This window comes from Cynocephalus volans, chromosome 11, assembly GCF_027409185.1.
Source record: "Cynocephalus volans isolate mCynVol1 chromosome 11, mCynVol1.pri, whole genome shotgun sequence".
In the NCBI taxonomy this organism is placed as follows: domain Eukaryota; kingdom Metazoa; phylum Chordata; class Mammalia; order Dermoptera; family Cynocephalidae; genus Cynocephalus; species Cynocephalus volans.
The window spans coordinates 111,165,731-111,179,633 of record NC_084470.1 but is presented as its reverse complement, the minus strand read 5'-3'; the positions used below and the strand labels follow the sequence as shown (position 1 = coordinate 111,179,633).

Below are 13,903 nucleotides of genomic sequence, written 5' to 3'. Positions count from 1 at the left end.
GATTTAAGTATAAGACCTGAAACTGTAAAATTACTAAGGGAAAATATAGGTGAAACACTTCAGGAACTAGGTCTGGGCACAAACTTTATGAACATGAGCCTGAAAGCACAGGCAACAAAAGAAAAAATAAACAAATGGGACTATATCAAAGTAAAAGGCTTCTCCACAGCAAAGGAAACAATCAACAGAGTGAAACAACAACTTACAGAGTGGGAAAAAGCTTTTGCTAACTATGCATCTGACAGGAGACTAATATCCGTGATATACAAGGAACTCAAGCAATTACACAGTAAAAAACAAATAACCCAATTAAAAAATGTGCAAAGGAGCTGAATAGACATTTTTCAAAGAAAGACATAAAAATGGCCAACAGGTACATGAAAAAATGCTCAACATCACTAGTCATCAGGGAAATGCAATTTAAAACCACATTGAGATATCATCTCACCCCAGTTAGACTGGGTATAATCAAAAAGATGGTGAATAACAAATACTGGCAAGGGTTTGGAGAGAAGGGAATACTCCTGCATTATAGGTGGGGCTGTGAATTAGTACAACCACTATGGAAAACAGTATGGAGTTTTTCTCAAACAGCTACAGATAGATCTTCCATACGATCCAGCAATCCCACTTCTGGGCATATACCCAGAAGAATGGAAATCATCATGTTGAAGGGATACTTGCACTCCGTGTTCATCACAGCTCTGTTTACAGTAGTCAAGATACAGAAACAAACTAAATGTCCATCAATGGATGGCTGGATAAAGAAACTGTGGTATATATACACCATGGGATACTACTCTGCCATAAAAAGAATGAAATTCTCTCATTTGCAACAACATGTATGAGCTTGGAGAAACTTATGTTGAGTGAAATAAGCAAAGCACAGAGGGACAAATACCGCATGTGCTCACTCATAAGTGGGAGCAAAGAGAGAAAGAAGGAAGGAGAGAAGGACCACAGTGGTGTGTTGGACTTGCAGAGGGAGAGAACATACCTAGAGATACAAGTGAAGTGGGGGGAGGGACAGGGGGAGGGAGGTTGGGGATAATTGGGTGGGGGACATGGGGTACAATCACAATTTGTGGTAATGGGCATGCCGCCAGTATGGATCTGGCCTTCACATCCAGGGCATGAGGGGGGACAATCAGCTTTGTATCTCATGAATATTCACAACCAAAAAAAAATATTATATGTATACACATGAGGGCACTTCACAAAGTTCATGGAAAGATTCCTATTATCTTCCAATTCTAATATTTTAAAGAACCTTTTGAAGAATGATTTCACATTTTCCATTATCCAGTACCACTTTTTAACAGTTCGTTTTCTATGTCCTATGCTTGTTTTTTTGGTTTCCTTTTTTTTTTTAAATATCATGATTGTGACTCTTTTATTTATCAAATTGCATATATAGATTGGTCTTCTTTCATATATGGTATTATGTGACTAATAGAAAAATAGAAAAATACAGAAATGTATAAAAAAAGAAAATAACTATATATGACCATGTTTTCTTACACTGATTTTCCTATGTATACTTGACAAAGTTGTTATAATCACCTGATTTTTAGAAATATTTAACATGCCAATATCTATGGTCTTTATGGATGTTAAAAATTTGATTTTGTTGGCAAATGATATCAGTCATTAAATGAATTATTAGTATTTCAAATTAAAAAATGAAAATAAAATAATGACTCAGATCTTTTAATATGAATGTCAATGATACAGAAAGGCATAACTTAATTTCCTTGTCATTTATAATGGCTACTAGTCATACTATCTCGCTTTACTTTTGTAAAGGAAAAAAAAAAAAAAGTTTTGTTGACTCATTTTCTAAGCAAGGTGATTTGGTCATCTAAATTGTTGTATCATCCAGTGAAAGATCCAAAATGTGTCACTTAAACTGTGGGGAGCCAATGTGGTGTGCCATATAAATATCTTATTATTCTGAAGGTTTATGTCACGATTAGCTTATATAAGCCTCAGATATATTTTTAATGAAGGGACATGAGTGGAATAAATATTTGCATATTTGCAAATGGCTTTCTCTTGCTTTCACACATGAAAGATAGTTTGGTCAGGTATAAAATTCTGGGATCTCAGCTTCTTCCATCAAAACTCTGTAAATATCTCTCTGTTATCTTTTGCCGTTTGCTGGTACTAGTTTGATATTAGCCTGGTTTTTCTTCTTTTTTTGGTAGCCTATTTTTCCAATTAACTACCTTCAAACATTTTTTGTACAGATTTTCTTCTAATCTTGCACTTATTTCATTTATTTAGCTAGTTGTTTTTAGACAAAGTTTTTAAAAAAAATAATAGTTTTGAGTATTTTATTCTGATGGCTCTGTCTTTCCACCTTCAGGGACACTGGCAATTTTTATGTTGCTTCTCCATCCTCAGTTGTCTGTATATCATTTGCCTCTTATTCTTTCTACCATTATTTTTTCTGTAATTCTGGGGAATTGTTTTTATTCTGTAAACTGTAGCATTGATTAGGATTTTTATTATTTCTGTTCTTCTTCTTAATTATCTTGAATACAAATTTTAATCTCACAATTGGGCATTCAATTTCTTTTCAATCATATTTTCTTACTCATCTCTTTTTCTTTACTTAATTTCATCTTTAGATCTCAGTGAATTTATTCTCTGTCGACTTTAGGCTCAAAATTTAAGGATATGATGTTTCATTCTCTCCTACTTTGATTTCCAGACATATTCTGGTATTCATATTCAGTGCAACATTTTCAGAGACATGCTGTTCCAAATCATTCATTCGTTCACTCAGCAAATATTTATTTAGCTTTCATTGAGCAGTTCCCAGATAGTTGGAGTACATCAAACAAATGGATAAAATTCTAGTGAGAAACTTAACAAGGAAGTCATAATATAGCATGTTATATGTTAATATATAGGTTTGGGGAAAAAATAGACCAGAAAAATAGTCTGTGAGTGAGAGGTACAATTCTCATGGAATCTAAAAAATGGTATTTCTTTTCTAGTTTTCTACATTACTTGCTTTCACTTTGGATTTGTTTCTAACTTGTGGACATGGAGTGGGGTTGGGGGTTCAAAAGTTCTTTCTCTTCAGTTCAGTGTGAGCGGGCTCAGGACTGGGAGTAGCACTGGTATAGTTAGTTACCCATTAGTGCATTTCAGTCCACTTCCTTCTGCTGAGTGGAAAATCCTCCCATATTCTCTCTCTCTTTGCTTGAATTGTTACGGAAATGAGAAAATGGCATTTTTCTAGCTATTGTTTCGAGCTGTCTTTGGGAGTTGTCTTGTTGATTTCTTGCTAAATCCTGAACTTCAGGATTAGGTTTTCTAATAGACTACATTTAGGGCAAATGACTTAATCTGAGGTACTCTTTGTAGTTATGTTTTTGTGCTCGAACTTCACTTCAAGGTCAAATGAGAAAGCATGTAAGGAATGAAGGTGTAAAGATGCAGTGCTGTGTGGAATGGTGGTTTTCATACTCCTGGAATCCTTTCCTAAATTAAAACTTGTGAATTTCTAACATGTATAAAACACATACCTGGAAATATCTGTGCATTTGAGATGTGTGTATGGGTGTGTGTTTGTGGTAAGGCGGGGAGTGGGGGTAGGATCCAAGCCTGCCTGCTTCCCCAGTAAGGCAGGACTATGAAGTCGGACAGATCTGTGCTTAAACACTGGCTGTGTCACTCTTACTTTTCCCTGAACATCTTCAGCTGGCATAAATAAGTTTTAAAACACCTTTTCCATAGAGTTACTTTGGGAATTAACTGAGAAAATATATCAAAGGTACATAGTGTACCACAGTCCCTTGCTCATAGTAGATTCTCAGTGAGTGTTGAGTCCCTTCTACAAACCTTCTCAGTTCCAATGTTCCCAGTGAGAGAGTGAGAGATGCATCATCTCCACACCATCTTGTCCTGAACCTAGGGCAGAGAGCATTCATTCTCCTCTCTGTGGGGAATTATGGCACATCAGCTCTAGACAGCAAAGGAAATTCTTCAAGTAAAGCAAAACTCTTCACTAGCTCGGACAGAACCATAAAAAGATTAATAGGGTTTCATCACCAGTAGCCACCAACAGTTACTGGATAAATGATCTGGTCTTTTTGATGGTTCTTCACATGACCAAAATAAATAAGACGTGTAGATTGGTAATACCTGTAAAAGCCAAGAGACATTGAGAGGTGAGGAAAATGTTGGCTGGCATCAGACTAAAAGATCTGTCATCGGTATGGTTTGTTGTGTAATAGTATACCAGGATACTTCACAAAGTTCACAGAAAATAGAATTAAAATATGAATCTTTCCATGAACTTTTTGAAGTACCCTCATATAGCACTTAGTATGCGCCAGGTACTGTTTTAAGTGCTTTATGTATAATAAAATAATTTATTCTTACAACAACCCTATAAGGTAGTTGCTGCTGTTATTCCCATTTTTGGATAAGCAAACTGAGCCATTGAGAGATTAAACAGGGTGCATATGTCACGCAGTGAGTACATGGCATTGTGGGGTTTTAAGCCACAGAGCCTGGCTGTAGTGTTGGCCCTTATAACCTCTGACCTCTGCCTCTAGTGGAAAGGTGAGACAAACCTGTATTGCATTATATGTTGAAAACAGGAGGGTATATGTATTTTGCTGTAAATTTTAAGTGAACTGATGATGTCTGTTCATCTTCGCCTGCTGGTGGTTTGGAAACTCAGTCCTAAGTTACCTTTGGAAAATACTTTCTACAAGTAAACATTGTTACCTTTGGGAAGTTACTGTCAACAAGTAATTTGTAGAAAATCAGCATGAAAAACACTGGACTGTATATCTCATGAGTCCTCCAACACTCTTTTTACTTGTAAATATTGAATTAATGCAAAGTATATCAGCCTTTACCATGTGTGAAAGCAACCTGCATGGTCTTTATGCTAAATGGCATTACTCTTTTAATGTTGTGGGTATAGTTTTTAAATATATAAATGTACACCCTTAATTTTTTCTACTGTGTATCTTTTAAAAAATAAGATGCACAAATAAATTAGTTTGAAGATAATGTGTCAAAATCAAAGAATGCATGGGAGTCTAATATCATACCAGAGATGAATTTTAAAGATGCTAGTGGACATTGCATTTAAACTGAGTTTAATCAATGACCCTTAGTGGTTTGGGTGATGTATCCTTACATCGGAATGACCCCCCTTCAGTTGTCACCACTCAAATTCAGTGTGTATAGTTATACATTTTTAAGGTAAGTTGGTTGTCATTCTGTCTCTCTCTCTCCTCCTATATGAGACTGACAGTCATTGATGAGTTTTGAATTACCGCCCTAAGGCAAAAGCCAAGGCAAAGATAGTTTCTTCCAACTTGATTTCAAGTAAAATTGTATTAAATATAGATGGCCAACACTTGAAAGCTGCATTTTATCTCTTCAATCTATACTACCTAATTACTGTCAGTACTTCAATTTTTTTTGTCCTTGGTTTTCAATATTTGTGTAGTGATGCGGTTAGAATTCCACTGGGCATTTCAAGTCCTACATTTCACAATTTTGTTTAAAAAATTTAGACGCCTTTCCCCACTCAGTTCATGGTACTTTAAGGCCATCTCAAACAAGATACTGGCTTACAGTCCTATGAGAGGTGTCAAAGTAGCTCCTCCAAAATAACAGACTTTGCTGTCACATGCTATTTTGCTTACCGCTTGCTAATGAAGGATGAAGTATTCTGATGGCTACTAATGCCCACTTGGCTAAGAGCATGAAAGATGAACTGCGGTAATTTAGAGCACTTCATTTCATAGATTATTTGATTGCATGTAAAGTAGCTGTTGTACTGCTGCATAATCTGCAAACTGAAGAGTGTGAAAACAGAGTGTTGGCTCACCCCCTCCTTACTTGTTTCAGGGGGGAAAGTACTGTCATTGGTAGCATCACCATCATCATGCCCATTACTTTTATCAAGAGTAGTTAGTTCTTCTGTGTGTCTGTGGCAATACCTGAGCCATGCTTTATGGCTGGGAAAGTGACTTTAGCCAGCTGATACTCATTGACCACTTACCATGATCCATGCTAAGCCGTTTATGTGCATTGTGTTACCTAATCCTACTTTCTGTTTTACACACAGGGAAACTGAGGCACAAAGGTTTGGGGTTTTTTTTGTAACATTCTCAGTGACAGAGTGGCAAACCTAGGATTCAAACCAAGGCATTTGGACTCTAGAGCCTGAAGTCTTTAACCACTGTGCTACATTGCTTTCAGTAGAAAGGCAATGTAAATTTATTTACTTGAAAATAAATTTGAATGAGTGTGTTTGCAATTGAGGAAAATCATTGTGAATCAAAGCTAACATAGCTTTCTTGACCATTCAGATTATTTATATCCACCAAGATTCAGCTTTCTAACATGTAAAGAATAATTTAAAAGTTTTGCATTTATTATATCTAGTATATTATTTTTAGGGCAGTTTGATGACAGAGAAGTTGTATAGTTTTATCATTTTACTGCTTGTAGACAGTATAGTTTTATTTATTGGTTTTATGGTTTATCGTTTGATGCCAAGTTTGGTCAGGGATATAACATCAAATTATATTGAAGTTCCTAGAGGAAGAGTCTTTTAACAATAATCTTTAAGAATGATTTTCAGAAAATGCATTATGATAGAAGTTCAGATTCCTTGATCTATAGTCTTTCTCAATACATGAGAAAACTTAAGTTATGTAATTATTTTGCTAAGAAATAGTTCCCTATGTCCTTAATGCTGTTGGATTATTTTTACTCCCTTCTTGGGATAAGCAGAGAATTGGATCAGCAAGCATTTAAATAACACATGAATTTACAGCCATTTACAGAAATACAATTTCATTACACCTTGAACAGATCTCTCTTGACTGGCTTGAGCTTCAGATGAAATAGTTGGCTAATATTTAGTTGTCATGTTTTATCAAAAATATATACCTTTAAACACTTAGAATCAAATCTAGAACAGTTAAATGCTCTCACTGTGAAGGGCAGGTGGGGACTGAGAAGGACTTTGAGATCAGCATGCAGTTCCAATGTGTTAAGGAAACAACTAGGGAAGTTCAAATCAATATGCAGGTAGATTAGTATTGTTGTTTGGCCAAATTCTTTTGCAAGGGAATTTCCCCTTAACTTTTAGCTGCAGTTGTAGGTAACTGTATCTTAGCAAAAAAGGTTTGGCAGAAGCTCATTTGAAAAGTAGTTTAAGAAACATGTAACTTCTACAGATTTGCAAATTTACAACTGTATTGTAGGATTCTATTATGTAAGTTGCAACTAAAAATAGCAAGGGAGCCATCTTGTGAAATACTATTTGAACTGCAGGCACATGGTTTCTGGCCAGAGGGAAGTTTCTTGATGTTAAAGTTGACACAAAATGTCAAGATGACCTTTTGATGTAGTTACTTTAATTGATACATTTGTTTTGATGCACATATACATTCCTTCTCAGTCTGACTAGGTGAAGCAAAGTATTTGCAGAATGTTGTGTCTAGATGTGGATCTGTACCCTGTGGTTATAGAACTGAAAAAAACTCTTAAGTTTGAGGAACAGTATCTATAGTCTTCATCCCAAACTCTTGCTCCAAGCAATTGAATTAATGGTTTAAATCTCAGCCTTGACATTTAGTAACTGTTTAACCTTGAACACATCACTTAAGTAAACCTATTTCCAGTTTCAGAGTGAGGATAAGTAGTTGTACTTAAACCTCATAGAGTTGTCGTGAAAGTTAAATTAAGTATATGTAAGAAGGGATCAACACTAAATCTGAGATGCAGTGAGAGAGTGTTCAATAAATAATAATGTCACCATTATCTGTATTATTTTAAGTAATGAAAATTGTTTTGTTATTTTATTATTGGTAATGAATATAAAGCAATGTAGTGATACCATAGCCAACCTGGAAGAGATGCTGTAATCAAGGTCCTTCTAAGTACAAAGAGGCAGAGGAAGATTTATTTATCTAGAGGCTAAAGGTTAAGTTAGGACTCTTCACTTGCATGGGCCTGATTCCTAATTTTTATTTATTTATTTCCTAAAAAAGCCCCATATAGCTTAAGACCCACATACACCACATCTGTCACAGGGGTGTAAATCAGAATCACTTCTACAGATATTAATTATTTTATTTTATTTTTTATTTATTTTATTTTTATTTTAAATTCTTAGTAACATTGTAGTTGATTTTTGTGACCCTTTACCCGTTCCTCTTTCCCCTCCCCCCTTATATCATATCTGTTCACTTGTCTTTACAAGATCAAGGAATTGTGATTCTTGTGCCTTCTTCCCACCCCCCACTCTTTGTTTGTGTGTTTATTTATTTATTTATTTTTAGTTCCCACAAATAAGTGAGAACATGTGGTATTTCTCTTTCTGTGCCTGACTTGTTTCACTTAATATAATTTTCTCTAAGTCCGTCCATGATGCTGGGAATGGCAGTATTTCATTCTTTTTTATAGCAGAGTTGTATTCCATTGTGTAGATATACCACAGTTTCCTTATCCACTCATCTGATGATGGACATTTGGGCTGGTTCCTACTCTTGGCTATTGTAAATTGTGCTGCAATAAACATGGGAGTACAAGTATCCCTTCGGCATGATGATTTCCATTCTTCTGGGTATATTCCCAGCAGTGGGATAGCTGGGTCATATGGTAGATCTATCTGCAATTGTTTGAGGAACCTCCATACCATTTTCCATAGAGGCTGCACCATTTTGCAGTCCCATCAACAATGTATGAGAATTCCTTTTTCTCTGCAACCTCGCCAGCATTTATCACTCTCAGTCTTTTGGATATTAGCCATCCTGACTGGAGTGAGATGGTATCTCAGTGTGGTTTTGATTTGCATTTCGCAGATGCTGAGTGATGTTGAGCATTTTTTCATGTATTTGTTGGCCATTCATATATCTTACTTTGAGAAATGCCTATTCAGCTCCTTTGCACATTTTTAAATGGGTTATTTGTTTTTTTGCTGTAAAGTTGTTTGAGTTTCTTATATATTCTATGTACATCCCCCTCCCCTCCCAGTAGAAGGTAATAGTTTAGTTGTTCTGGGGTGGGTTTTTAAAGTTTCATACGTGATTCTGATGTGTATCCTTGGTTTAAAACCAGTGATATACAAGAACAATTTACAAAGAGTGAAAGTTTTGGAAATGAATACCAAGACAATGTTTCTTTCTTAATTAGAATCATATTTTTTCTTGAGTGCTTGGTTAGGTGCTTTCCTCATATGGTATAATTTTGGCTTTGACCAGCTTTTGTAAGAAGAAAAGATATGATTGTCATTTCACTTTGACTTCTGAAAGGCTTGCTTTTCTTCTTAGGCTGCTAACTGAGCACATTCCTAATTTATATTGCTCTTTTTTCTCACCCCCACCTCCAACTTTTTACTCTTATGCCCTATAATATTAATGCTGTTTTTCTGCATCTAAAATTATTTGAATTTTATCTATTAAAATAATACTTTAATTATTATTTGGGGGGATGATTTTTTCTTTTTCACAATTTTTCACACTAAAAATTTTTACATACTAAAAATTTTCTTGCCAGGTCTGAATAAAAGTTAAGGCAGTAAAAATAATTAGAACAGTAAAACTATTGAGATCTTAACATGTCTACTTAATTAAAACAGGTGGTACTAATACAAACCTATAGGCAATTCTTTTCAATGCAACACATTTTCCTGAATATCTGCTGTGAGCAGATCCTTACACAGACATGTAAAGGGAAGAAAAATGATTACAACAGAGCCTCTGCTCTCAAGAAGTTCATGAAGAAGAAAAAGGACAAAAGCTTGTAGACAAGTAACAAGAATTCCTGCTCGAGAGGAATGCATGGTTCCTCTAAAGGAAGAAATAGTTATGTTGAAAGAAGGCTAGACCACAGCTGGTGGGAAGGGCAGGAATGGCTGTGTGTTGGAAGTGCTGGTGAGGTGGGCAGAAAGGACAAGAAGGATTTCAACATGGCAACTGAAGGCCCACACTTGGGCCATCTAGGAGGAGCAAGCAGCATGGAAAATGTAGGGAATGAGAAAAGTTCAGCTTACTTTTGCAGTGAGTAATGATGACTCTGGTTTCCCTAGGAGGTTGGGCAATTGCACATCCGGGATATTGGCACATAAGGAAAAATGATTTGTACCTAAAGGTCTTGGAGCACTTAGGAGTTTAAAACCATGGAACTCCAAGACTAAAGCTGTGCTTTAGGGAGAGTTAGCTATTAGGAGATGGATTCAGGTGAGAAAAGACCACAGTCAGGCTGTTTTGGTGCCCTCAGGTAGTACAGTGGAACTGTTAGGAAGCAGGGAAGGGAACTGAAGTATTGTGGTGTAAGGAGGTCTGCCTCGTTGATTACCGATCCATGTGATTTTGGGTTCTGGGGATGAGGCAGACTTGAGAACTCTGGCCCAGTGCTGACTGATTTAAACATAACAAGATGGTAATGGTGAGGCCATGAGGGTTAAGGAGGAGGAAAGGGTTAGGGTATTGTCCAGAGCACACAGAGGTAGGGGAACCTCCTCAGCACACATGTCCATGGGGATGTGAGTGCTGGATGGGGAAGTCTTTTATAAAAATGACATTGTAGGAGAGGGTCTGAGAAGTCCCCATAGCTGGGCTCAACCCACCCCATCCTCTAGCAGGTTCTTGACTCTGCCACAGGAAAGAATTCAAGAGCAGAGTCACAGTACAAGGTGAAAACAGGTTTAATGTAACAGATAAGAAATATAGGCTTCACAGAGAACGTGCGGCCTAGCTCCAGACACCGAGCAGGGCCTGCATGAAATTTAACACAAAAGCAAGAAATGCACACTTAATGTTTAGTACCAAGTGCAGGCTGGCTCAAGAGAGTGAGCAGCTGTACCTTAGAAATAAGTTTAACACAACAGTAAAGTATATCTGCTAAGTGTGGGTGGGCTCCAGGAAAGGGAGCAACCAACCTTAGCAAGTTTAAAACAAAAGTAAGACATGCACATTTACAGACAAAAGAGAAGGCTGGCCCCAGAGTGAACAGCAGCCTGCTAAAGGCAAGTTTGATACAAAAAGAAAGAAATACATACCTCAGGTGAAGTGCGGACTGGCCCCAGGGAGAATGAGCAAGAGCCCACCTTCTACCTGGATTCAACTTTTATTGTTTTGTCACCTAATACATGTTCGTGCTAATGAATATTTAACTAAGGGGTGGTTCCCAGTTATGTAACATCATCTTGCACATGCTCGGTTGGTCTCTTTTTAGAGCATGCTAATTAGTTAAATTCCATTACATGCACTGAATACACTTCGAATGCTCTAGGTGCTCTCTAGTGCCTCCGGAGGAAGGGCATTCAAAGGATAAACTCCACTCTACTGAGCTTGCTCAGCCACAGGGGTTATATACCTCTTTTTTATTGAGCATGCTCAGCTACTGGAGTGATACAGATCTGCCCCTTCTGGTCTCAATTTCCCTGTGTTGGTGCCAAAAATAGGTGCAATTAGTAACAGTAATTCTTTTTTAGGGGAGGGCTGGAGGAGGGCCCTTAGACTTTACGGAGTGGCTTGAATCTCAGAGGAGTGTCCTGAAACCCAAACCCAGAGAAACTGAGCACATCTTTGCTCAAAAAGATGCTCCATGAAGAAAAGTGTCTATAACACTATGAAATGAGCTACTGAAGAAAAAAGTCACTGAAAGAGAGTGGTAAGACAAAGTGAGTGACCACAATAGTTTTCTGCTAGCTATTCACTAAGGACAAAACCCTGAATTACTATAGGAAGATGAAATAAGCTAGTCTGATTACTTTAGAAGGAAAAGCCCTAATCAGAAGGTAAATCAAGGAAGCGAAGAGGCTATTGTTGAGTGTCATGTTTGCAGTTACTTGGCCTCGAGGTGGCCTGTGCATCATTCAAGAGCAACTGTGGGATCAGCTGCTTTGCCAAACTCACCAACACCTACTGCCTGGTGTCCATCGGAGGATCACAGAACTTGTGTGGTGTGCTTGAGGGTGAGCTCGTCAATCCCATCTCCATGGTACACGTGTCCATTGCTGGCTTCCACATCATCTGGTGCCCGTGTGTGGGGAACAGGCATGGTCTCCTGGTGCCCAACACCACCACCAACCAGGAGCTATAACACATATGCAACTGCCTCGCAGACTCGGTGCAGATCATGCAGATGGAGGAGCAGCTGTCAGCCCTGGGCAACGTCACCACCTGCAATGACTATGTGGCCTTGGTTCATCCAGACCTGGACAGGGAGACAGAAGATGTACTCAAGGTGGAAGTCTTCAGGCAGACAGTGGGCTGATCAGGTGCTGGTAGGAAGTTACAGTGTCTTCAGCAATCAGGGAGGGCTGGTGCATCCCTGGACTTCAACTGAAGACCAAGATGAGCTGTCCTCTCTTCTTCAGGTTCTCCCTGTGGCAGGCACTGTGGACGGAGGCAGTGAGTTGATTGCCACCGGGATGGGGGTGAACGACGGGTGTTCCTTCTGTGGCCTGGACACAACCAGCACAGAGCTGTCAGTGGTAGAGAGTGTCTTCAATCTGAATGGAGCCCAGTCTAGCGCCCTTGCCAACAGCATGCGGGATTTCCTCACTGACAGCCTCCCCTGAGTCACCTTCCATGATGTTCTGTGGGCTCCTGGTTCTCGACTTTGGCACACTCTCCGTGCCCCACCCAGTCTGTAATGGATGCTGACAGGGAGGTAGCAGAGAGTTCACAGACCAAGTGGCTGGGTGCCCAGCCCTTCTTTACCTGTGCCCATCTCCTGAATCTATTGTTACTGCAAAACCTGCCACACTGGGCTGGTGTCAGGCCCTGTGGCGCCTGGCTGAGGGTTCTGCTGTCCTGTGCCACCCCGTCAAAGGCAGCTACCTCTGGCCATTCTGGGAAAAAAAAAAAAAAAAAAGAAGTTAAGTCAATAAATAGGAAGTGCAAATAAAATCTATGTGCAGAAGAGATTTTGAAGGATAACAAGTCATTATCTCATATAGCATCTTTTCCTAACCCACTATTTCAGTGAAAGCCACAACTTAACAGTTGTTTGAAAATATTGAGAACATTTTAGGTCCAAGCTTTAAAACTTTATCGGGTACTCTTGAAAACTTCAACAGTTAGGATGAGGAACTCCTGGGGTAGAATGGAGAGAGGGCTGCAATGAGGAGGGGACTGCAGGAAGGCAGCTTTGGGAAGCAGGGAATGATTTATATATTCAATGGAAATGCACCAGGGCTACAATGATGACTAAAACATTGTCCCTGACCTTACAGAACTTCTAATTAGAGAACTAATGATTACGATCTAGTGAGATGTCTTAGTAGAGACAAATGTGTATGTGAGAGGGGGGGTCAAATCTAGTCTTTGGAGTATGTAGTGAGGTTTGTGGATGTCTTAGTGGAGAAATTGATATCTAATCCAAGTAATGAATGATTCTTAGGCATGAGCCAGGGGAAGAGAGGTGGGGATGGAAGGGTATACATTTAAGGCAAAAACATAATCAGAGGTGTCAACAAGGAAGTAGTTTGGTTTGGTTAATTTATTTGTATCTTTCTACTTCCTGGTACTTATTTTCATATAGTGTGAAATTCTTTTCTCCCAAATCATAACCAATTACCTCAGCACGATTAATTGAATAATTCTTCAATTTTCAGCCTATTTGTGATGTTTCTTTTAGTGGTACATTTAAAAATTAATGTGTTCCATTCCTGAACTTACTCTGTTATTGTCTGTTCCTTTCTGTTTTGTTTCATTCCATTCTACACTAGCCCAAGCTGTCCTCTAAAGTTCTTGCATATGTCTTGATAAGATTACTTCTAAGGTGTTTTATATTTCTCTTAATATTGTAAATAAGAATTTTTCCATTTTATTTAGCACATTTGATATAATGATAAAGTATTATAATGCTATTGGTTTCTGCATATTTATCATGCATT

At 38.1% G+C, this 13,903-nt stretch overlaps 1 protein-coding gene and 1 pseudogene across 1 annotated transcript in view; both read left to right on the top strand.

The window, feature by feature from the left end:
* Positions 1-13,903, top strand: part of KCNK2 (potassium two pore domain channel subfamily K member 2) — a 137,246-nt gene that overhangs the window by 52,015 nt on the left and 71,328 nt on the right. The window lies entirely within an intron of this gene.
* LOC134390881 (eukaryotic translation initiation factor 6-like) lies at positions 9,965-12,583 on the top strand (annotated as a pseudogene).